At 35.5% G+C, this 23,257-nt stretch overlaps 1 long non-coding RNA gene across 1 annotated transcript in view; it reads left to right on the forward strand.

Moving 5' to 3' along the window:
* The first annotated feature begins 1,279 nt into the window (after positions 1–1,279).
* LOC309640261 overlaps positions 1,280–23,257 on the forward strand; it is a 115,280-nt gene continuing 93,302 nt past the window's right edge. The window contains exons 1-2 of the long non-coding RNA XR_014252138.1: positions 1,280–13,661; positions 20,754–20,816. This is a non-coding gene — a long non-coding RNA (uncharacterized lncRNA). The remainder of the gene's footprint in view (positions 13,662–20,753; positions 20,817–23,257) is intronic.

Genomic DNA, 23,257 nt, shown 5'->3' on the forward strand with positions numbered 1-23,257 from the left:
GAAAAGTGAAAATTGAACAAAAATCACCCTTAATCCTACTTTTAACCATTTTCTGTTTTTCCAACTAGGCTTTTTCTACAGATTTGTATATGATTGAGAACGTACTATACATAAATATATGCCCTGTTCTTTTCACTGAATTTGTAAAACTAGTTTTTCATTTTGCTTTATTATTACCAACTTTTTCTGTTTGCTGTCTTCAAATGGGTCAGGCATGCAGGCAACTCACGTGCAACGTCTTCTGCACAATGCTACATCCTTTCCTTTATTTTTATCCCTAGCTTTTATCACTATCCAATGTATTATTTACTTTGCACATTTATTTTACTTATTATCTGTCTCCTTCCACAGAATGGTGGCTTTATGAACGGAATGTTTCTCATTAGTTTTAAGTACTGCTTTACACACAGTGCCTAGAATAGTGCTTAGCTCATAGTGAACATGCAATATATATTTTTCAGAAAATGAATGTGTATAATGGATAAATAATATTATGTCATTTTACCATATTTTTAATCCATCCTCTATTTTTCTGTTATATTGTTTCATATTTTACTGTAAAAATTTGTTGCAAATGTTAAACATAAACTATGAATAGTGATAGGCTTTTTAAGTATAAAAATCAATAGAAGAAGCCATAAAACTTACATATTTGATTAAATAAAAATGCAAAATTTTTATATATCTAATATATCATCAAATCAGGAAAAATACAAATGAACAACTGCTGCAGAATGTGGCTACATTCATTTCGAATACAGAAAATAAAAACTTGGAAGTCTGTGTATCCATCTTTCCTTCCTGGATCGCTCTATCTATTTTAAGCTCAGTATAGTTCACCTCCCTTCAAGAATTTACAAATATTTATGCTTATTTCATTCTGTATTTCTTATGATTTGATGTTTCACAATTAGTCTTTTTTTTAAAAAAAATATTTATTTATTTATTTATTTATTTTTGGTTGCGTTGGTTCTTCGTTGCTGCGCGCGGACTTTCTCTAGTTGCTGCAAGTGGGTGCTACTCTTCAGTGCAGTGCGCAGGCTTCTCATGGTGGTGGCTTCTCTTGTTGCAGAGCACAGGCTTTAGGTGCGCAGGCTTCAGTAGTTGTGGCATACGGGTTCAGTAGTTGTGGCTCGTGGGCTCTAGAGCACAGGCTCAACAGTTGTGGCACACGGGCTTAGCTGCTCCGCGGCATGTGGGCTCTTCCCGGACCAGGGCTCGAACCCGTGTCCCCTGCATTGGCAGGCGGATTCTTAACCACTGCGCCACCAGGGAAGTCCCACAATTAGTCTTTAACTGTATCCATAAATTTAATTATTTATTGTCTTGTGTTTGTCTTTAAACGACTAAGTCTTACAGACATCTATGTTTCTTATCTGTTCCAAAGTCAATTCCCTCTTCCCCTGTTAACAGCATCCTGATTTTTCCCTAGGGAACCATCCCTCCCTGGCTAGTACCATATGGGGCAATGTGTGCGCAAGTGACTTGAATTTGGGTGAATAGGTATTCGTGAATTATTATTATTATTAACAAATGAGTAAAATGCCTTGGAGCAGTCCAGTGAAAGGCAACCAGATACCTCTGTGCAACCCAATGGGGAATAAGTTGTCACTTCCCTATTTCTACTGTTAACTGATTATTCTTATTATATGGGAAAAGGGCTATTGTTATAATATGGGAAAACTTAATGTGAATATAAATATACAATGTTTAGTCACTTTATTAAAATCTTAAGTTGGTCCAAGAGTAGCACTTAACTCAATTTCTAACTGCAGCAATATGACAGTGGGAGGTGACATCTGTCCATCCTGGCATCTTCTGATGTGAATGTCATCTAATGTGGCCTTTGGGTTGGTCATCGGTTCTGTGCTGGCACTAGTGGAGAAATATAGCACAGTCTACTCCTGAACTGTGGTTATTCTTTCTTACTAGCATACTTAATAGACATTAGTAAACATTTTCAAACATTATGTTAAAAGCACCTGCATATGCTAGGTTCTTAATAATATCACTGAACCTGAATATAATCCAGTCACTTTACACAACAGATATGGAAGTTCTCCAATGATGTTCAATTATTTCTCAAGGTCAAATGATATATGTATGAATATGTTTGATTTATATTTATTTATTGTATATTCTTTCTGCTCTTTTTTCATATTTGAGTGATCAAGTTTTCTGTGGTTGGATATAAGTATATGAATTAGAAAAAAAGTTAAACTTATATGATTTATTTTTGTTTTACTTATTTTTTGTGATTTCTTAAATTTATCATTCTTTGTTTTCCCCTTAAGACAAAATTTATAACTCTTAGGTATAGATTCAATATAATAAATGTGTATTTGCACCAAAGAGTATGCACAAGGAGGTTTTAGCAACTTTTTTTTTATAATAACAAAAACTAGGAACAACCAAATGCCCATTAAATGTATGATTTTAAAAGATTTAAAATATTCATACAACAGAATACTATATAGTATTTCATAAATGATTGCTATATTTAATAAGATAATAAATAACATAAGCATATAAATATAATGTGATAAATAAAATATAAATAATACAAATTAATGTTAACAATACTAATAATAAAGTACTGCTACATGCAATAAAATGACTGAATCTGTCCATTGTAATTTTGAGCTACACATACCTGATGCAAAAGAGTATGACTCTACTTATATGACGTTCAAAAATAGCCAAAACTAATCTGTTGTCCTCTCTGGGGAAAGTAGACTGGGTCGGGGCAGGAGGGAGGTTTCTGGATGTTGACAATGTTCCCTGTCTTGATGTTGATGTTTGTAATATTTTCTCTCTTGAGCTGGGCAGTAGTTATATTCATAATCATTTTCTGAGCTATACACTTATGATTTGTGTGTTTTACAATATGTATATAATATTTCCCAAAAATGTTAAGAATGAAAGCTTAACTTCAACCTGCCCTCTCAATACTGCTTCAATCCACCCTCTTCCTTCATAGCCTATAGCCACTTATCTTCCAGATATAAACAACTCAAAACACACTGAATGCTCTGAATGGGTTGCTCAGGTTTTTTTTTTTTTTATTGATTTCTGGAATATGTTTTTTTTTTCCCTCTAGTTTCTCCAGGATTGAATTTTGTGGAGAAAGTCAACAGCTGGTGCTTGTTTATCATCACAAAATTAACCAGCAGCTTCCTAAAATGAGTCTAACATTTTTTTAATGACCTTTGATATGCCAAAATGCTTTCCAAAATGAACATATAAATGTACTATTCTGCAATCAATGCAGCAGTACTCTGGACTTAATGTACTATCACTAGATTTTGGAATCATATTTTAATGTGTATGCCTTATATATTATACCTCATTTTTGTTAACTTACATTCATTTCAATTTTAGAAAAATCAAAGTCTGATATGCATTTATTATTTGCATTTTCTCTAGTCATTTTACTGGTTATATTCTTTGCATACACATTTATTAGCATCGTGATATTCTTATGATTGGGAATAAACATTTCACATTTTTCAGATATTCTATTTCTTACTTTTATAATCATAGGGGAAAAATGAAAACATTTTGAAATGTTATGAACTCAAATATAAGATTAAAGAAACCAGACCTTCTGTCTGTCAGAAAGCAGGGAGTGAGGAATATGATATTTTAATCATTGCAATCACATATGCTCTACATCCACAAAGTGCAAACATTATATACACTTTATTGAGTTCAGAACCTAGTTTCTGAGTTAATGGCATTTTTCTTCAGAAGAGAAGCTAAAACACTGGGAGTTTCTACTTTCTTGCAGTCTCGCTTTACGTGGTGTGATATTGGCACTGGAGCATCTGTCAAGTGTAACAGATGTTGTCGGGAACAGAAAATTTTCTGTGACCAAGTTTCAATCTGCTATTTGCATATGCCACTGAGCACACAGATTACAGTTTCATTTCAACAGAAGGAAGACAATTTATTTCACCTGCAAGTGTATTCCCTCTTCGACTGCTAGAGAAAGGGCAAGAGTTGATTTTCCTATTGCTATTCAAAGAAATATAAAGAGAACAATTTTCACAAGAAATTCATAACTCTAAATGTATCCCTCTAAGACACGATGTTAAAGTGGATTTTTTAAACATAGACAACATTGAATACACTAGACGGTTGCATGATGGAATGAGGTAGATGACATGCTTATCTTATTGAGTAGCTTCTTTAGAATCATGGAGGCAGAATTGTATCATAACATGGCTTGTTATTACACGCTTTTATGGTAACTTCAAGTCAAATGTTATAAACAAAGCCTTGTAGCTTCAGATGGACGTGCTCCATGGCACTGCCTTTATTGTGGCGTTGTACTGTGCTTTGGGAAACCCATAGTACGAGATTTTTACTTCTGTAAAGAAGCCTAGAATTGTGGATAGTAGGAGGAAGGAGGAAAAATAATGAAATATAATATATCTTAGTAAAACATAATTTATAGTATGTTCTTAAAATTCTATTTCTTAGTAATTAAATTCCAGTCGCCTCAGAGGTAAGAGAGAAACTAGATGAGTATGAGTCATCAGAGCTGTAGCTATTGCTTTTTTGTTTTTATTTTTTTATTGTGGTAAAATATGTAACATAAAATTTGCCATTTTCATCATTTTAAGTGTACAATTTAGTGGCATTATTTACATTTACAGTGTTGTGCAACCGTCTCCATTATCTATTTCCAAACTTGTCATCACTCCAAAGAGAAACTCTGTAACCATGAAGCAATAGGTCTCTATTCCCTCTCTCCTCATCCCCTGGTAACCTCTTAACTACTTCCTGTCTCTATGAACTTGCCTATTATAGATATTTTATATAAATGGAAGCATATAATATTTGTACTTTTGTGTGTGGTTTATTTCACTTAGCATAATGTTTTCAAGGTTTTTCATGTTGTAGTACATATGAGAACTTCATTCTTTTTTAAGGCTGAATAACATATTGTGTGTATATATAATATTCGTTTATCTATTCATCTGTTGATGGACATTTGGGTTGTATCCACCTCTGACTCTTTGACTTTAACTGTTGACTATTGTGAATGGTGCTGCAACAAACACTGGCAACAAACACCTATCTGAGTCCCTGTTTTATTTCAGAATGTACCCTTTTGATCTGTGTTAAACCTCAGCTAACTTGAATTATCAGTAATCTAAAATTCGTGCCTGTTCAGATGGAACCAAGGCTGTATTTTTGTAATTATCTATACTATGTATTTGTCAGCATTTATTCAGGTCTATGGCGTGACTGCTTTGTGGAAGCCTATCCGTTTTCACAAGGTATGGCACACCTGTAAATGACCATAGACACCTTGCTGATGAGTGTAGAATCAATGGGGCTCTTCCAAACGACTGGGCCATTAACTTAAACATGAATAATGTGAAATCAATAACCCTGATTACCAAATAAGTATCCAAACACAAATGTGCTTAGAGACCTCTGGCTCCCTTTTCAAAATCTTCATAACATGGTTCTCAGAGGCAGAAATTTTCCCATTGGCCTTTTAATCTCATGGTTCCTTGTATTGTTTATCCTATTTATTAAACTTGGAGGGAACACAGTATTTGCATTGCTGAGCCCTATCTTTGACTGTATGTTGTTACAACATTTTTATTTTGAATGGCCTTAGATGATTCACCAGATGTCCAGACATTCTTTTTATTTTCATTAAAAGAAGTCTATTAGTACCTCTACTTGCTAATATGTTTTTAGCCTTTAGCTCATGGTATATGTGAATGATGAAAACCACTAGCACAATAATGAAAATAACTAACATTTGATGAGTGCTTATCCTATTCTTTCTCTATATTAGCACATTTAATCCTCATGAAACCTATGAGGGAGGTATTATTTTTATTCCATTCTACAGATGAGGAGGAAACCAAGGCTCAGAGAGGTAACATCACTTGCCCAAGATCACATAGCTTGAAAGTGACCAAGCCAGAAGTTGAACTCAGGCGAACTGGTACCCAAGTCTTCTTTCTTTTTTTTTTTTTTTTTTAATTTTATTGAAGTATAGTTGATTTACAATGTGTTAATCTCTGCTGTACAGCAAAGTGATTCAGTTATACATACATGTTCTTTTTCATATTCTTTTCCATTATGGTTTATCACAGGATATTGAATATAGTTCCCTGTGCCATACAATAGGACCTTGTTGTTTATCCATCCTATATAAAATAGTTTGCATCTGCTAATCCCAAGCTCCCAATCCTTCCCTCCCCCAGCCCCCCCTTGGCAACCACAAATCCATTCTCTATGTCTGTGAGTCTGTTTCTGTTTCATAGATAGGTATTGTACATTTGTGTCATATTTTAGAGTCCACATATAAGTGATATCATATGGTATTTGTCTTTCCCTTTCTGCCAAGTCTTCTTTCTTGACTATTACACTATGCCAAAAAGCCAAAGACCACTTCTTTCCCCAGACTGTTAAGAATTAGAGAGATGTACTATTTAGCGACAGATTTTGAAGAACCATTTACTTAATTAAAGTTTTCTTGAAAAGAGTACTTTTCCCCCCAGTTTTTTTGAAATATAATCACACATAATATTGTATTAGTTTAATGTGTACAATGAAACAATTTTATATATGTATATATATGGCAAAATAATTACCACAATGTTAGTTAAAATGCATCACCTCACATTGTTACACCTTTTATCTTGTGAAGAGAACTTTTAAGATCTACTCTTTTAACAATGTTCAAATACACAAAACTGGCATTGTTAACTATATATAGTCACCATTCATTGAGAGAAGATGGTACGAAGACACACAGGGAGAATGCCCTGTGAAGATGGAAGATAGGAGGGCTGCATCTGATAGCCAAAGAGTGTCAAAGATTGCTGGCAAACCACCAGAAGCTAGGAAGAGGCAAGGAAGGATTCCCCTACAGGCTTCAGATGGAGCACAGCCCTGTCCATACCTTGATTTTAGATTTCTACCTCCAGAAATGTGAGGCAATACATTTCCATGTTTTTAAGTCTCCCTGTTTGTGGTACTTTATTATAGCAGCCCTAGGAAACTAATATAACTTTCTAGTATTTAACCAAAGTTAATTATTGTTTTTTGAAGGGCAGTTAAGCATTCATCTAATTTTATCTTTTACCCATATGGATAGTTATTTATCTTGTTGAATTGCCCATCCTGCCCACTGATTTTTTTTTTTAACATCTTTATTGGAGTATAATTGCTTTACAGTGTTGTGTTAGTTTCTGCTGTATAACAAAGTGAATCACCTATATGTATACATATATCCCATATCCCTTCCCTCTTACGTCTCCCTCCCACCTTCTCTATCCCACCCCTCTAAGTGGTCACAAAGCATGGAGCTGATCTCCCCGTGCTATGCAGCTCCTTCCCACTAGCTATCTATTTTACATTTAGTAGTGTATGTATGTCCATGCCACTCTCTCACTTCGTCCCAGCTTACCCTCCCCCCTCCCCGTGTCCTCAAGTCCATTCTCTGTGTCTGCATCTTTATTCCTGTCCTGCGGCTAGGATCATCAGAACCATTTTTTCTTTTTTTTTCTTTTAGATTCCATATATATGTGTTAGCATAGGGTATTTGTTTTTCTCTTTCTGACTTACTTCACTCTGTATGACAGTCTCTAGGTCCATCCACCTCACTTCAAATAACTCAATTTCATTTCTTTTTATGGCTGAGTAATATTCCATTGTATATATGTGCCACACCTTCTTTATCCATTCATCTGTCAATGGACACTTAGGTTGCTTCCATGTCCTGGCTATCGTAAATAGTGCTGCAATGAACATTGTGGTACATGACTCTTTTTTTTTACATTTTATTATTTTTTTAACGTCTTTATTGGAGTATAATTACTTTACAATGGTGTGTTAGTTTCTGCTTTATAACAATGTGAATCAGCTGTAAATATAAATATATCCCCATATCTCCTTCCTCTTGTGTCTCCCTCCTACCCTCTCTATCCCACCCCTCTAGGTGGTCACAGAGCACGGAGCTGATCTCCCTGTGCTATGTGGCTGCTTCCTACTAGCTATCTATTTTACATTTGGTAGTGTATATATGTTCATGCCACTCTCTCACTTCATCCCAATTTACCCTTCCCCCTCCCTGTGTCCTCAAGTCCATTCTCTACGTCTGCGTCTTTTTTCCTGTACATGACTCTTTTTGAATTATGGTTTTCTCAGGGTATATGCCCAGTAGTGGGATTGCTGGGTCATAATGGTAGTTCTATTTTTAATTTTTTAAGGAACCTCCATACTGTTCTCCATAGTGGCTATATCAATTTACATTCCCACCAACAGTGCAAGAGGGTTCCCTTTTCTCCACACCCTCTCCAGCATTTATTGTTTGTAGATTTTTTGAAGATGGCCATTCTGACTGGTGTGAGTTGATACCTCATTGTAGTTTTGATTTGCATTTCTCTAATGATTAGTGATGTTGAGCATCCTTTCATGTGTTAGTTGGTAATCTGTATATCTTCTTTGGAAAAATGTCTATTTAGATCTGCCCATTTTTGGATTGGGTTGTTTGTTTTTTTTGATATTGAGCTGCATGAGCTGCTTGTATATTTTGGAGATTAATCCTTTGTCAGTTGCTTCGTTTGCAAATATTTTCTCCCATTCTGAGGGTTGTCTTTTCGTCTTATTTATGGTTTCCTTTGCTGTGCAAAAACTTTTAAGTTTCATTAGGTCCCATTTGTTTATTTTTGTTTTTATTTCCATTTCTCTAGGAGGTGGGTCAAAAAGGATCTTGCTGTGATTTATGTCAAAGAGTGTTCTGCCTATGTTTCCTCTAAGAGTTTGATAGTGTCTGGCCTTACATTTAGGTCTGTAATCCATTTTGAGTTTCTTTTTGTGTATGGTATTAGGAAGTGTTCTAATTTCATTCTTTTACATGTAGCTGTCCAGTTTTCCCAGCACCACTTATTGAAGAGGCTGCCTTTTCTCCATTGTATTTTCTTGCCTCCTTTTTCAAAGATATGGTGACCATATGTGCGTGGGTTTATCTCTGGGCTTTCTATCCTGTTCCATTGGTCTGTATTTCTGTTTTTGTGCCAGTATCATGCTGTCTTGATTACTGTAGGTTTGTAGTATAGTCTGAAGTCAGGGAGCCTGATTCCTCCAGCTCTGTTGTTTTTCTTTCTCAAGATTGCTTTTGCTATTCAGAGTGTTTTGTATTTCCAGACAAATTGTGCAATTTTTTTTCTAGTTCTGTGAAAAAAGCCATTGGTAGTTTGATAGGGATTGCGCTGAATCTGTAGATTGCTTCTGCCCACTGATTTTTAATGCTTCCTTTGTCATATTCCAAGAGCTTCTTTTGAGAATTTCTCTTTCAGGTTATCAGTTCTGGTCCATTGATGTATTCTTCTATTGCTGCATTAATATCAAAGGGAAGGTTCAAATATGGAAGGACACATCCTCTTTTATTCTTCACATTCTTCCTAATTTTCTTGTACCTTCATGGCTGTTTATTTTTGCATAAAATTTTTAAATTCATCTTTAAGTTTCTCAAATGTGGTGGGGATTTTTATTTGAAACACTGAATTTACCAATTAATTCTGGCAGATTGTCGTCTTTGTAAGCGTGGGTCTTCCAATATATGAGCACATTGACTCTATAAGTCCTCATTTATGTTCCACAGTAAAGTTTTATACATATTCCTATACAGATCTTATTCATTTTTTTTTTCAGGAAAATATTATACAGATCACATTTATTTAACAGTGTCAGTGGGCACACACAATTTTGATATATTACAAAATCTCCAGCATATTGTAAAGCATCAGAACAACATCTTTTTCTCAGTGTCTCCATCCTCTCCAGCAATCATGTAACATGAATTCATATAGGTAAATGGAATGCCTTTGAGAGTTAATAATTGCAGAATTTACTTACAAAAGTCTCCCTTGTTAAATTTAATATAGGTCTTATGTGATTTGAGGAGGACATTTAAATTCAGCTGGAACCCTTGGAAATCTAACCACATTTTTTTAATATTTGTTTTTCAAGTGAATTTCATTTACCTTTTTTTTTTTTCTTTAAACATCTTTATTGGAGTATAATTGCTTTACAATGGTGTATTAGTTTCTGCTTTATAACAAAGTGAATCAGTTATACATATACATATGTTCCCATATCTCTTCCCTCTTGCATCTCCCTCCCTCCCACCCTCCCTATCCCACCCCTCTAGGTGGTCACAAAGCACCGAGCTGATCTCCCTGTGCTATGCGGCTGCTTCCCACTAGCTATCTATTTTACATTTGGTAGTGTATATATGTCCATGACACTCTCTCACCCTGTCACATCTCACCCCTCGCCCTCCCCATATCCTCAAGTCCATTCTCTAGTAGGTCTGTGTCTTTATTCCCATATTGCCACTAGGTTCTTCATGACCTTTTTTTTTTTTTCCCTTAGATTCCATATATATGTGTTAGCATACTGTATTTGTTTTTCTCTTTCTGACTTACTTCACTCTGTATGACAGACTCTAACTGCATCCACCTCGTTACAAATACCTCCATTTCATTTCTTTTTATGGCTGAGTAATATTCCATTGTATATATGTGCCACATCTTCTTTATCCATTCATCCGATGATGGACACTTAGGTTGCTTCCATGTCCTGGCTATTGTAAATAGAGCTGCAATGAACATTTTGGTACATGACTCTTTTTGAATTATGGTTTTCTCAGGGTATATGCCCAGTAGTGGGATTGCTGGGTCATATGGTAGTTCTATTTTTAGTTTTTTAAGGAACCTCCATACTGTTCTCCATAGTGGCTGTATCAATTTACATTCCCACCAACAGTGCAAGAGTGTTCCCTTTTCTCCACACCCTCTCCAGCATTTATTGTTTGTAGATTTTTTGATGATGGCCATTCTGACCTGTGTGAGATGATACCTCATTGTAGTTTTGATTTGCATTTCTCTAATGATTAGTGATGTTGAGCATTCTTTCATGTGTCTATTGGCCATCTGTATATCTTCTTTGGAGAAATGTCTATTTAGGTCTTCTGCCCATTTTTGGATTGGGTTGTTTGTTTTTTTGTTATTGAGCTGCATGAGCTGCTTGTAAATCTTGGAGATTGATCCTTTGTCAGTTGCTTCATTTGCAAATATTTTCTCCCATTCTGAGGGTTGTCTTTTCGTCTTGTTTATGGTTTCCTTTGCTGTGCAAAAGCTTTTAAGTTTCATTAGGTCCCATTTGTTTATTTGTGTTTTTATTTCCATTTCTCTAGGGGCTGGGTCAAAAAGGATCTTGCTGTGATTTATGTCATAGAGTGTTCTACCTATGTTTTCCTCTAAGAGTTTGATAGTGTCTGGCCTTACACTTAGGTCTTTAATACATTTTGAGTTTATTTTTGTGTATGGTGTCAGGGAGTGTTCTAATTTCATACTTTTACATGTACCTGTCCAATTTTCCCAGCACCACTTATTGAAGAGGCTGTCTTTTCTCCACTGTATATGCTTGCCTCCTTTATCAAAGATAATGTGACCATATGTGCGTGGGTTTATCTCTGGGCTTTCTATCCTGTTCCATTCATCTATATTTCTGTTTTTGTGCCAGTACCAAACTGTCTTGATTACTGTAGCTTTGTAATATAGTCTGAATTCAGGGAGCCTGATTCCTCCAGCTCCATTTTTCGTTCTCAAGATTGCTTTGGCTATTCGGGGTCTTTTGTGTCTCCATACAAATTGTGAAATTTTTTGTTCTAGTTCTGTGAAAAATGCCAGTGGTAGTTTGATAGGGATTGCATTGAATCTGTAGATTGCTTTGGTAGTAGAGTCATTTTCACAATGTTGATTCTTCCAATCCAAGAACATGGTATATCTCTCCATCTATTTGTATCATCTTTAATTTCTTTCATCAGTGTCTTATAATTTTCTGCATACAGGTCTTTTGTCTCCTTAGGTAGGTTTATTCCTAGATATTTTATTCTTTTTGTTGCAGTGGTAAATGGGAGTGTTTTCTTAATTTCACTTTAAGATTTTTCATCATTAGTGTATAGGAATGCAAGAGATTTCTGTGAATTAATTTTGTATCCTGCTACTTTACCAAATTCATTGATTAGCTCTAGTAGTTTTCTGGTGGCATCTTTAGCATTCTCTATGTATAGTATCATGTCATCTGCAAACAGTGACAGCTTTACTTCTTCTTTTCTGATTTGGATTCCTTTTATTTCTTTGTCTTCTCTGATTGCTGTGGCTAACACTTCCAAAACTATGTTGAATAATAGTGGTGAGAGTGGGCAACCTTGTCTTGTTCCTGATCTTAGTGGAAATGGTTTCAGTTTTTTACCATTGAGGACAATGTTGGCTGTGGGTTTGTCATATATGGCCTTTATTATGTTGAGGAAAGTTCCCTCTATGCCTACTTTCTGCAGGGCTTTTATCATAAATGGGTGTTGAATTTTGTCGAAAGCTTTCTCTGCATCTATTGAGATGATCATATGGTTTTTCTCCTTCAGTTTGTTAATATGATGTATCACGTTGAAGAGGATAAAATAAAATAAAATAAAACTATTACAATAAAAAATAAGAAAAAAAATAAGAATAAATTTATTAAGAAAAAAATTTTTTTTAATTTTTAAAAATAGATTTATTAATTTTTTATAATAAAAATTAAGGAAAAAATTAAGAAAAAGTTTATTAAGAAAAAAATTTTTAATTTTTAAAAAAAAAAATATGAAAAAACTTATTAAAAAATTTTTTTTTAATTTCTAAAAATAGGAAATAAGGAAAAAATTATTAAGAAAATAAATTTTTTTTAAGTAAAAAAAAAAAACAAACAAAAAACGGACGGACCTAACCCTAGGACTAATGGTGAAAGCAAAGCTATACAGACAAAATCTCACCCAGAAGCATACACATATACACTCACAAAAAAAGGAAAAGGGGAAAAATTAATATATACTGCTCCCAAAGTCCACCTCCTGAATTTGGGATGATTCGTTGTCTATTCAGGTATTCAACAGATGCAGGCACATCAAGTTGTTTGTGGAGCTTTAATCCGCTGCTTCTGAGGCTGCTGGGAGAGATTTCCCTTTCTCTTCTTTGTTCGCACAGCTCCCGGGGTTCAGCTTTGGATTTGGACCCGCCTCTGCATGTAGGTCGCCTGAGGGCGTCTGTTCCCCACCCAGACACAACGGGGTTAAAGGAGCAGCTGCTTCAGGGGCTCTGGCTCACTCAGGACAGTGGGAGGGAGCGGTACGGAGGAGGCGGGGCGAGCCTGCGGCGGCAGAGGCCGGCGTGACGTTGCAGCAGCCTGAGACGTGCCGTGCGTTCTCCTGGGGAAGTTGTTCCCGGATCACGGGAGCCTGGCAGTGGCAGGCTGCACAGGCTCCCGGGAGGGGCGGTGTGGAGAGTGACCTGTGCTCGCACACAGGCTTCCTGGTGGTGGCAGCAGCAGCCCTAGCATCTCCTGCCCGTCTCTGGGGTCCGAGCTGATAACCGTGGCTCGCGCCAGTCTCTGGAGCTCGTTTAGGCGGCGGTCTGAATCCCCTCTCCTTGCACGCCGCGAAACAAAGAGGCAAGAAAAAGTCTCTTGCCTCTTTGGCAGCTGCAGACTTTTTCCCGGACTCCCTCCCGGCTAGCACCGAAGCCCGAGCCTCAGCTCCCAGCCCCGCCCGCCCCAGCGGCTGAGCAGACAAGCCTCTTGCGCTGGTAAGTGCTGGTCAGCACCGATCTTCTGTGTGGGAACCTCTCCGCTTTGCCCTCCGCATCCCTGTGGCTGTGCTCTCCTCCGTGGCCCCGAAGCTTCCCCCCTCTGCCACCCGCAGTCTCCGCCCACGAAGGGGCTTCCTAGTGTGTGGAAACCTTTCCTCCTTCACAGCTCCCTCCCACTGGTGCATGTCCCGTCCCTATTCTTTTGTCTCTGTTATTTCTTTTTTCTTTTGCCCTACCCAAGTACGTGGGGATTTTCTTGCCTTTTGGGAGGTCTGACGTCTTCTGCCAGCATTCAGTGGGTGTTCTGTAGGAGCAGTTCCAGGTGTAGATGTATTTCTACTGTATCTGTGGGAAGAAAGGTGATCTCCGCGTCTTACTCTTCCGCCATCTTGCCTCGTCCCCCGATCTTATTCATTTTTAATTAGACATTCATAGACACTAACTTGGCTCTGTTCCTCTGTTAATGTTCTTTTTTTTTTTTAATTACATGTTCTATATAAATTGTCTAAATATTTGCTGCTATTGGATTTTTATTTTTTGGTCTTCTATCTGGCACTTAACAATAGTGTTAATTTATCTGTGGAATCTCTTGGGTTTTCTATGAAGGCAATCAGATTGTCAGTAAATAATAACCTTTTCTTTCTTTCCAATACTTTTATATTTCTTTGTCTTGTCTTTTTGCACTTGAAAGGACTACCAATATATGTTGAATAAAGTCTTAATAGTATTTTCTTCTTTTGAGAATTTTAGAGGAGTAATTTGGTTTATTATGGTTTTATTTTTCTGTGTTATAAATGTTTAAGTATGCTATTTACTGTAGGTCTACTGGACATCATTTGTCATATTAAATAAGCTGCCTTCTATTTCTAGCTAAGTTTGGATCATAAAAGGGTGTTATATTTTCTTCCGCATCTATTAATGACTTAGAGATTCTAACGTTATACTGTTTGCTTTCCTGTGAAACACAAAGTTTTCAATACATTCTATGATTTCATACATTGCTTTAGTGTTTTGATACAGATTTTTGTATCTATATTAATTTTTAAGAAGTGAGCTGTACTCTAAATTTCCTTTTTCTAAAGACTTCTCTGATTTGAGTGCCAAAATTTCACTGGCCTAATAAAATGAGTTTGAGGGATATTGCCTATTTTTCAATTCTCTGAAAATTCTCTGTTCCTTGAAGATTTAGTAGAACTTGCTTTTAAAATTTTTGTGGACCTAGAACATTACAGTGTGTTCATGAGGGTGGTAGGTTTCTCAGTACTGATTCAATTTCTTTAATGATTATAGGTTTATGGTTTTAAAAAATGTGTTCCTGAGCCAGTTTTAACAAGTTGTATTTTTTATAAAAACAGTTTATTTTGAAATTATCGATTAAAATTTTTCATTTTATGCTGTATTTTTAATCAATTATGTATTCCTCATTTCTTTAATGTTAATTTGAGTGGTTCATTTTTCTAGATTTAATGTGCAAGAGACTTTGTTTTCATTTTTATTATTCTTTTCAAGAAGCAGCTTGGCTTTTGTGATCTTCTGTAACATTTATGTGTCCTGTCTCATTAATTGTTTTTCCCTTGTCATAAATATTCCTTTCATCATTTATTTGGCTTTTTCTGGTTTTCTTTTTCTGTCTTCTTAAGATGGAGGCTTACCTCAAAATTTAACCTTTCTTCTTTATAGTCTGTACTTTAAAGTCTATACTTTCCTCTCAAGTTAATACTTTGGCTGTGGGGTAGGCAGAATAGTGCTCCCTGCCCCCCACCAAAGGTGGTGCATCCACATTCTAGTCCCTAGAACCTGTGAATATATTATATTACATAGCAAGGGGAAGTTTACATGGCAGATGGAATTAAGTTTGCTAATTAACTGACCCTGAGTTGTGAAGATTACTCTAGATTAGCCAAGTGGCTAATCCCAACATAATTGCAAAGCTCCTCGTAAGTGAAAGAGAGAGAAAGTCAGAATCAGGTTATGCAATATGAAAATGACTCAACCGGCCATTTCTGGCTTTGAGGGTGGAAGGGGGTCATGAATGAATGAATGCAGGTGACCTCCAGGAACTGGACAAAGCAAGGGAACAGAGTCTCTCCTAGAGCCTCCAGGAGGGAATGCAGCCCTCTGACACAGATTTTAGCTAAGACCCATTTCAGACTTCTGACATACAAAATAGTAAGATAATAATTCATGCTGTTTTAAGCCACCAAGCTTTTTCAATTTGTTACAGCAGCAATAGGAAACTATCAAAGGCAGTATTCTATGAATTATTCAGTTTTGAATATTATGACTCATCTATTATGACTCATCTTTGAACCATGAATTTCTTAGAATTATGTTTTTAATTTCTTAGGTATGAGTTTTTAAATTTATCTCTTTGTAATTGGTTTCTATCATTATTACATTAAGATCAGAACACATGGCCTGTATAATACCTATTTTTGAAACATATTGAGAATTGCTTTTTGTCCAAAAATATGATCAATTTTCAGAGTGTTCCATGTGTGCAAGAGAAGAATGTGTATTAATTGTAGGAAGCAGAATTTTTGCAGCTTTATTGAAGTAATTGAAATATTAATACAATGAACTGCACGTATTTAAAATGTATAATGTGTTCTTTTTTTATTGAAGTATAGTTGATTTACAATGTTGTGTTAATTTCAGGTGTACAGCAAAGTGATTCAGTTACAACATATATATATATATATATATATTTTTTTTTTTTTCAGATTCTTTTCCCTTTTAGGTTATTACAAAATATTGAGTATAGTTCCCTGTGCTATACAGTAGGTCCTTGTTGGATATCTATTTTACATAGAGTAGTGTGTATATGTCAATCCCAAACTCTCATAGATATGTTCATTTGTGTCATATTTTAGATTCCACATATAAGTGATATTATATGATATTTGTCTTTCACTGTCTGACTTATTTCACCTAATATTATAATCTCTAGGTCCATCTACATTGCTACAAATGACATTATTTTATTCTTTTTTTTAATGGCTGAGTAGTATTCTATTGTGTGTGTGTGTATATATATATATATATATATATATATATACACACACACCACTTCTTCTTTATCCGTTCATCTGTCGACGGACACTTAGGTGGCTTCCATGTCTTGACTATTGTGAACAGTGCTGCAGTGAACACTAGGGTGCATGTATCTTTTTGAAATATGGTTTTCTCCGGGTTTATGCCCAGGGGTGGGATTGCAGGGTCATGGTAGCTCTATGGAACATTAATCTCATCTTGCTTTATAACCACCTGCCTCCCCACACATCAACATGCATATAAAATTTCACTATTATCTTCTTCTGGCTCCTTCTTTCCATGTGGACAGAATGACACTATGGGGGTGTTTCTTGCCTTACCCCCTCACTCATTCCTCCTTTGGTAGGATTTGTATTTGTTCAGATCAAGTTTGGCTGTGTGAAATTTTAGCCAATGGAATATAAATAGGTATGACTTGTGCAGCTTCTCAGTGGAAGAGCGATCATGCGGTTTGCATTTATTTGCCTTCTCAGCCGAAGAGGCACCTCTCCATCAGCCAGTAGTGAGACCAGGCGTGAAGTCATTGAGTAGGTCTACAGCTGAAAAACAGTGGGTTTTATAAGATCAAAAAAAATAGAGCTTTCTTACTGTAATCCAATGAGATTTCTGCATTATTTGTTACAGCCACATAACTTCTATTTATCTTGCTGATATACCTTCCGAGAGAAGTGGTAAGTCATCTGATTAGTGAATTTGGGAGAAGGAGTTGAGAATGGTCTGATATGCTCCTTGTTCTTCTTTTTGGCTTTAGGCTGCTTGAAAATGTACAGTTGCTCTTGGCTGGTTGTAAATCTTGGAGTGGCTACCATTTTGAAGTGTAAGTTTGTTTCAGAGTAGATTTTCAAGCTGGTCTAGTTCTACACCTAAACCATATATTCCAAGATATACTGGTTAATGAAAACTGTTGTTTTGATCTCCATCTGCCCAAATCTTTAAAATATTTGTCAACGTATTTCAATTCAGATGGAGAAGAAGGATATTATATAACTCCTTCTGTAACAAGTATTGTTATGCTACACAGTTAATGCTTGTTTATCTCCTTGTTTACCCATGTGTCTGGCATTTCTCTCCCTCATTCTGGATTCAAATGCCTTCTTCATGAAGTCTATCCATTATTTATTCTTTCAGTGAGGATCAAAAAGGGTAAATTATCTCCATCTATATTTGTCTATATACCCTTACTCTTGGATGATGATTTAGTTGGATATTTAGTTTTTGTTGGACAATTTTCTCTCAGCACATAAGAGAGAGTGTCTTCTCTCATATGTTTTTGCTACTATGAAGCTTGTATTCAATGAAAGTATCATTCCTTTATGGATAAATTTTTCTTTTAATTTAGTTCCTTTTAAAGAATTTTTTTCTTACTTTTGCTTTTCCTCACTCTCTTTACTTTTATCTTACTTGATATTGATAGTTTTGAATCTGAGGATTCTTTTCTTTCATGAATTTTCTGAAAAAAAACCTTTTTCTTATCAAATATCTCTCTCTCTTTTTTGCTATCACTCTTAGTCATAGACTCTACTTTTTCATTAAAAAGCTACTATTAATGGGTTAAAACCTATCATCCAGGCTTCTAGATGATATTTTTAAAAATATTTTCTATATTTCAAAAATCTTTTTGATTCATTGCACATCATTCTGTTAATTTTTCTCAAGTCTAACTTCCAGTTCAATAGCTACCTCCTCAGCTGGTGTCCAATTTCATATATCACCCATTTCTTAGGGTTTTGACTCTTCAATAATTTTTTAACATGAATTTTTATTCTTTTACAGCGATGCCCCTTTAGTGCTTCAAGTTCCAGGATTTGATTTTGCTAGTGTTTCATATGTGGATTGGTTCTTCATTTTTTATTTTGGGTTCATTTTCAGTGAACTTTTTTTTTTCATTTGTGAATTCCTTGTGGCCTTAGTTATGAGTATTTTACTTCAGAGGGGTTTTGAAAGTAGTTCTTCTAGGAACCCTTGGGCTATCAGCAACTCAAGAAAAAATATTTAAATTATTCCTTGGTATGGGGCTTTCCATTCTACTTATATATAAGAAATTTGAGTTTAGACCCATATGAGACATGGGCCTCGAGTTCTGTATTTCCTCAGGGCACTAATCTTTCTCACCAAGAGCCCTCACAGAGACAAAGGAGCTTCTTGTTATCACCCTGTGTGAAGACTAGAGTTCTTCCTAGTGAACATTTTACTGAGTGTCAAGCCCTTTAAAGTCCTAACTTTATTGAAGGTGGCCCAGCTTCAAATCTTGACCTCATGTGCGCTCAAGATCTATTCCTAAAGAAAGTTAAAATCCATGCCCCTGGTTTCCCAAGCTGGATAAAGACCACGGCTGCTACATTATCACTTCATTTTACTTTCCACATTTCTTTATTTCTTCTTAATTTCTGTCATCTTTGTGTTTTCCTTTCTTTCTTGCAAGCTCAGCTATGCATTAATTTTCACATGATATCCAGCATTTCTTAGGTTTGGGGTGTGTTTTCAGTTATTGTACTAGGTCATTTTGATAAAACTATAGTTTCTACTCTTTTCCTGTTTACCCTTTGTTATGAATCTAACTTCTTTCCTCACTATTGTCTCCTCTGTGCCAAATTTGTGACACTTTCTCTCTCTTTTGTTTTTTCATTGATCTTACATTCTCTGGGTGATATCCACTGAATACCGCCTTGGATGTGAGAGGCCAAAGGATGATTGAGGAAACATAAGCCTTGGCTTCAGGCTGATATAGGTCTCCAAACAGTTCTATCACTTACAGATGCTGACTGTGTGGTACTTATATAGATGCAAGACAATACATATCTAAAGTATTATACACCCTCCACATGCCATTTCTTAATTATCCTGTTCTGACCTTTTCCTTTCCGTGTCATAGGAGTTGCGTTTTCCAGGCATCCTCTTTTTCTCTTGGGGCTAACCAGTAAAATTCCAGTTCTTAGTCTTGAAATATAAGCCTTTCTAATTGCTGGTTTAAAAAAAAAAAAGACTATTAAAAAAAAAAGGCTATAAAAAGTAAGACAAAATATTACCTCTGCAAGAAAAACAGATAATATTCTGCATCAAAACATTGTTCTTAAGAAGTTTAAATCCAGTAAGGAGACTTTGTAAAACCCCCAGACTTCTGATATTGTTGTTGTGTCTTATTAAATTAACCCTTAAACTCTAAGAGGTGTATAATTCCAACTGATTGCTTTACTTAATAACATAGTGTCCTGAAATAACATTTAAATGGATATCTCTGTTTTCTCAAAGGTATAAATACTTGAGGCTTTTCTTTGAAAAGCCAGAAGTTGATTATTGGTGTTTCCTTTTTTCTCACATGAATGGAAGGAATAAATGAAATGACACATTATATTTTTTATTTAAACAGATTTTGAGAGTCTTATCGAAACCCAAATTTTAATCTTTATATGTTGAAAAAAATTACCTTCCACACAAGGCAGTTAGATAACATAATGATAAATTGATAGAATACATAGGAAACACCTCGGCTGTAGCCGACTTGTGGTGGATGCTGTTTCATTCTCACCCCGATGCTTGTTTGTTGATGGTACTTTTGTGACTTCTGAGCTGTTTCTCTTTCTCAGTTCTCCTTTTATTCTGACAATTTATCTTTTATCAATAGTTGTTGTTATTGTTGTTATTGTCTTTGTTCTGTGGAAACTTCTTTCTTTTCCTTCCCCTAAATTATATGTGTCTCCCAAAGGATGATATTGGCTTTACATGCTTCTTTTTCCCCATCTCGCCTTTGGAAAGATGTTCAAAACTATAGTTCAGAGTTATTAGGAGGAATGGATGACACCTCGCCCCCAATTCATGTTGGATGTGTGTCATCTCGCCTGCTATCATTTTGCATTTGATGTCACTAAGGGCCCATGTACAATGCCTCCCAAAGAAACATTGTTTAAACATATAACTATTCAGCAATAAAAAATTAACTGACAAGATAAGACTTTCGGTGAAGAGGATTTTTTGCTCTTAAAACACAGAACATCAAACAGGAGGACTAAAGGAGAATTTTTTTTTTTTTTTTTTTAGGCTGAAGTGCAACTAGGTACAAACTTCCATCACCTTTATAGTGAAACTGCTTCTGGGCTGAATGTGAGTAAGTAGCTGTTCTTTTGAAAGTCTATGAACTTAGACAGTTAAGAAAAGGATAATGGGTTTTGTCCCTCTAGTGATTCTACATGATTAACATGAAGCTAAAATACGTTATTTTCTATTCCTTAATTTTTTACTTGGCTGGGAAAGTGAACTAAGTTTTCTGAGGTTTAAATGTATTCACCTTGTGGAGAGGTTACCGATTATTTTTTCACCATAAATTATATATCAGTGCTTTATTACTGGCCCTGAAATTACAATTCATAAAATTAGAAAAACAAAGTCATCAATCACTACTAAAAATGACAAATAAAAGGTCAATAAATCAATAGTTGTATTTTCAGAATGAGATATTAATTGCCAAAAACTCTAATTCTAAAGCACACTTGTTCTTAGGGTGAAATTGTCTCTGAAGTATATTCTATGCATACTTTGCTGTGTAAAAAGGGCACTGAAGTGCAGGAAAAAGAACAAAAGCATACATAGAGTATGCTGATTTCTCTAGGCTGGTCTTTCTACGTATGGCGCTTAACATAATCATGGTGTTGCGTCCAGCAAAAAGCTTTCTTCAAATACACACAAAGATGATTTTAAGTACAGGTAATTTAACTTTGCATAATTGGATGTTGATCACATTAATCAGTTGTTCACAATTGGGATTCCACCTTGGAGACACCTGGGGAATATGTTTTTCAACATATTTATAGCAAGAATCCATCCCTGGGTTTTTTACTTGACAGGCCTCCTGTGAGGTTTAGCCAAGGGTATTTTGAAAAATTTCCCATATGTTTGGCTATACACTAGAGATTAATAGCATGGGTATAAAATTATTCTTTCAGAACATATATCACTACTCTTCTCTTTTGGATAAAATGGTTTATTTTGAAAGGGAGCAGTGAATATTGCATTGGATAACCTTGTGTATGTTCTGTTTTTTTTCAAGGGTAACATTAATATCCATCTGTATTAGGAAGAGAAAAGAAAAAGGAAAACAAATTTGAGGGGAAATCCACTATTGTATAAGTTTAAAATACCATGACATATTTTAGACATTCAACATGTGTAGAGAATGATATAAATTATACATGTATATAAGTATAAATATACATTCCTATTACTCAGATTAAGAAACAAAATTTTAAAAATCACATGAAACCTCTTTAATTCACTACTTCAATTGGATTTACCTTCCTCTTTCAAACGAAAAACACTGTCATAATTTGGAGTTTCTCATACTTTTTTATATATTTACTAAATATGTATGAATTCATAATCAATATAGAGTAATGTTTTACATGTTTTTAAATTCACAAAATAGAACCTGAATGCATCTTCTTCCAATTTATATCTTTGTTCTAAATTATGTTTGTGAGATTTATCTTTGTTGATAGAAAGAGTGCCAGGCCATTCAATGATCATTGCTACCTATTTTTCATTAGATGAATTGAGTATAATGTATATATCTATCTTTCTTTTTTATTTTTAACATCTTCATTGGAGTATAATTGCTTTACAATGTTGTGCTAGTTTCTGCTGTATAACAAAGTGAATCAGCTATACATATACATATATCCCCATATCCCCTCCCTCTTGCGTCTCCCTGCCTCCCACCCTCCCTATCCCACCCCTCTAGGTGGACACAAAGCACCAAGCTGATCTCCCTGTGCTATGCAGCTGCTTCCCACTAGCTATCTATTTTACATTTGGTAGTGTATATATGTCCATGCCACTCTCTCACTTCGTCCTAGCTCACCCTTCCCCCTCTCCGTGTCCTCATGTCCATTCTCTACGTCTGTGTCTTTATTCCTGTCCTGCCCCTAGGTTCTTCAGAACCAAATTTTTTTTCTTTTTTTGGATTCCGTATGTATGTGTTAACATATGGAATTTGTTTTTCTCTTACTGACTTACTTCGGTCTGTATGACAGTCTCTTAGTCCATCCACCTCACTACAAATAACTCAATTTCATTTCTTTTTATGGCTGAGTAATATTCCATTGTATATATGTGCCACATCTTCTTTATCCATTCATCTGTCGATGGACACTTAGGTTGCTTCCATGTCCTAGCTATTGTAAATAGAACTGCAATGAATATTTTGGTACATGACTCTTTTTGAATTATGGTTTTCTCAGGGTATATGCCCAGTAGTGGGATTGCTGGGTCGTATGGTAGTTCTATTTTTAGTTTTTTAAGGAACCTCCATACTGTTCTCCATAGTGGCTGTATCAATTTACATTCCCACCAATAGTGCAAGAGGGTTCCCTTTTCTCCACACCCTCTCCAGCATTTATTGTTTATAGATTTTTTGATGATGGCCATTCTGACTGGTGTGAGGTGATACCTCATTGTAGTTTTGATTTGCATTTCTCTAATGATTAGTGATGTTGAGCATCCTTTTATGTGTTTGTTGGCAATCTGTATATCTTCTTTGGAAAAATGTC

Source organism: Balaenoptera physalus (genome assembly GCF_965194825.1).
Source record: "Balaenoptera physalus genome assembly, chromosome: 12".
In the NCBI taxonomy this organism is placed as follows: domain Eukaryota; kingdom Metazoa; phylum Chordata; class Mammalia; order Artiodactyla; family Balaenopteridae; genus Balaenoptera; species Balaenoptera physalus.